The sequence below is a fragment of the Lupinus angustifolius genome, unplaced genomic scaffold, assembly GCF_001865875.1.
Source record: "Lupinus angustifolius cultivar Tanjil unplaced genomic scaffold, LupAngTanjil_v1.0 Scaffold_8_301, whole genome shotgun sequence".
Lineage (NCBI taxonomy): Eukaryota > Viridiplantae > Streptophyta > Magnoliopsida > Fabales > Fabaceae > Lupinus > Lupinus angustifolius.
In genome coordinates, this window is record NW_017718100.1 from 1,845 (window position 1) to 5,499 (window position 3,655).

At 28.2% G+C, this 3,655-nt stretch overlaps 1 pseudogene; it reads right to left on the reverse strand.

Annotated features, from left to right (window-relative positions):
- Positions 1 to 1,525: 1,525 nt before the first annotated feature.
- On the reverse strand, positions 1,526 to 3,394 carry LOC109337606 (annotated as a pseudogene).
- Positions 3,395 to 3,655: the final 261 nt, after the last annotated feature.

The window sequence follows — 3,655 nt, forward strand, 5'->3', positions numbered from 1 at the left end:
CACCAAGTTGACAGGTATTTTTAAATATTTAGGCTGGGAATAAAATTACTTGAGAAGACCAGAAGTTATATGTAAGTTAAGAAATTATGGAGTTACTATTGGCTTAATGTTTTCTCAAGTTTAATATAAAATTTTCAAAATAATGAATGTTGTACCCGAAAATACTATTTCAAAAGAAATAACCATTTGGTTACTTTTTCAATATATTGAGAAGTTCAACAATTTTATACTTTAAATTATTTCCTTCACAAATATTGATTATATTAGCTAAAAGAAATTTCATTTTATTTTTAAGTCTATTTCCAATGTAGAATGATTTTGTTATAATCTTGTTTAAAAACTTATTATTCTTATGACAATTGTCTTTACAGACAAAACTTGTTTTCTATAATTCAAATAGACCAAATAATTGAAAGAAATACACCACCCTTACTTCGAAATGAATAATTGGTAATTTATTTTTTTTGGATCACATTTTTCTTGTTGCAGCTAGTTATGACATTGTCTCTCCATAAATTCTAAATTCATTTTTTGTTATATATCTCATTCATGATATGCAATTTATAGAGTTAAAGTTGTAAATTAATTGTTTTAATATTTGAACTTTTTTGGCTACAAAAATGTATAATTTTGTTGACCAAATTGTCCCTTTTTAAGGGTTGTCAAAATTTATAATGTCCAGATAAGACATTTCACCAACCTAAATGAATATCAAAATTATGATAGATGATACATGAAATATAATTACATTACTATATTTAAATTTTTGGAATTGCAATGCAAACTTTTCTTACATTTCTTTCTCTGGATTTGAAAAAACCATGAGCAAATGATTAAGTGGTATCAAGACCAATAATAATTTCACTCTCTTAAAATAAAATAATGAAAGAAACTTAATTATTTATTTTTTGAATTCACACAAAATATTGTCTATTATTGATCATGGATGAGTTTATTATTGATAATCTCAATTGTTTATTCATCCTTCCTATTTCCAATGATAATTTTACAAAACATAAATCTAGAATAATGATTGGTTAATAAATAGTGTGGGTAGACAATATGGAGTATCGATAACATTGATCACCATCCAAAATGATAACGAAATAAGTAGAACATCAAATATTGATATATTTGATATTGATATATTTATTAACAAATTAGAAGAGTAAAATTTAGATAGAACCTTTGTAGTAACAACCACAAAAAAACATATATTTATTAAGAGCTTGATAGTCGTAGAACTATATTAACAAATAAAGTGACCCTTCAAGCATCAAAGAATGAATATGGACTATCTTTTGCTTTCTTTTATGGCTTGCTACTATGGCCAATCTCTTATTAAAATGGAGAAGGTCTATAGGGCAAGAGCTCTCTTTATCACCCTAGCTTGCTCCTTTAATATGATAATTCTCTATGCTTCACAAAAATATAGAAAAGAGAGAGAATCTTTGAATGTTATGATTCATTTTAATGTAAAGTAAAAATCTTCCTTGAGTTAGGAAGAACTTCAAAGTTATACATCCTAGAAATTTGAACTCCATAAAGCATTCTCACCTTCTATGCATCTATTTTATTCTTTCAGCAGATCTACAAATCATATTGCAGCTCCAATCAAATAAAGCAACACAAATGTTTCCTGCCTGAGCCTTCCATTCATAATTTTCAAGAGTAACCCAACCAATAATTTGAGCAAATATTTATGTGGTCACATAAATCAATTAAATATGTCCATATAATATATATGTTCAATAAAAATATTCACCTAGGGGAGTGCCACAACAAAGTCTTTGATCGTCGATGTGATCCACATCAAGTCAATGAACCAAGACCCTAGTGGCACATCCTCATTACCATACTTGTGAAGAAGATTCTTGAGATAAATATTTACGTATGTAGGGCAAGAGCACAATTTTAGCACTCTTGAGTCTACTAATTTGATTCATTTTTAATTGAATTCTTTTTTTCCATCATAAATGAAGTAGCACTTACTAATTCACTACAATGTATGAAGCCAAAACGTTGGAAATGTCATACAACTGCCTTGTGGAATGATGGAAGTACATGTTTCCCGACTCGCTAAACTTCCAATGTTCTAGTTCATGGTACCTTATGTCTCTGAGCAACAAAGTAGACATGTAAGAAGCTATGACAATTTTAACTCTATAATTCAAAAAAACAAATATAAAAGAAAAGTATGTCTTAATTTTGAGATAGGATAAGTCTGAATTTCATGCATCAGATGTATATCCTAGGTTTAGATCTATCTCTAGCTAAAGTTTCTCCCAATGTTGCTGAACATTTTAAATAGTAAACTAAGGCAAATAGTTTTCATATAAACTCATGTTTGTCATTTTGTATGTTAACATTTTTACATTTCAACATCCCAAAGACTTAAGTTAATTCCAAAATGCCAAATCCTGATGATTTTATATATGAAGTTAGAGATTATCAAGATTTTTTTAAAATTTTAGATACATATATTTACATGAATACCATCAATTTAACATAGAAATCGACATCCCATAATTTCACAACTATGGCAAAGTATGTCAATTCAAGGTATCGTTCGATGTGATTTTGCATAAACAAAGTATTTATGATATAGTCAAGCAATAATAAAATGAGAAAAAAATTGAAAAGGGATATGGGAGAGGGAAGACACAATGAAGGAAAATGATCATATATCTTAAATTACCAACCTCAAGAAATCTCCATGATTTTTTGTCCTCTGCTTTGATTACTCTATCTAAAATACCCCTTGATTTAGCACTTAATAAAGATTAAAAAAATGGCCAAATTTATCATTCATTGGATATGCTTATGAGCTATAACTAACAATGAATGTTATGAATGATAATACTTTACAATACCTTATATTGTCTAACAATACAGCTTGAAGGCATGGTTATTATCTAACTAAAGTAATATTTTACCAAAGCATTTTCAAGTACAATAAATACAAAAACATGACAGACAAAAGCATGATAAAATTTCCAATTATGTATCCAAATCATTAAAGGAAATATGACTTAGCTACATGTGTCCAATCACGAAGTGCATGATAATGCCCTTCTCTTCCTCTAGCTTCTTTATTTTATCACCTATTTGCATTGTTATTAAAAGAATCAACATCTCAAACAACAACCAAAAAGTAAACAATGAAATAAAATAATAGCAGAAGGATCAAATTATGAACCTTGTGGCTACTATATGCAATATTAATACCTACCACCATCATGTACTTTCTCTTATCAGATGATTCAGTTATGCTTATATATTCTAGAATAGGAGAGCCATTTTGTATAGACTCTTGAGCTACCCTTGCAGCAACCAATTTCATCTCTAAATTTGAAATAGTCTTGTCTAAAGTTCTACAATGCAAAATAGCAAAAAATAATTACACTCAGAAATGAATAGCATAAAACTTACTCCGTGGAACTCACTCTTTAAAGCTCCATATAGATGTCTTTATTTGGAAATGGGTCACTTAAGCAACTTTGATTTGAATATTGTAAACATTTCTAAGACTTAGTTGAAATAACAAACAAATTGTTATAAAAAATACAACTGAAAGTAAAAAGGATTAGATCACCTTCAAGACAACTTCAGAAGAGTGAAAACCAATTTATCTATAAATAAAAATGCATATGTG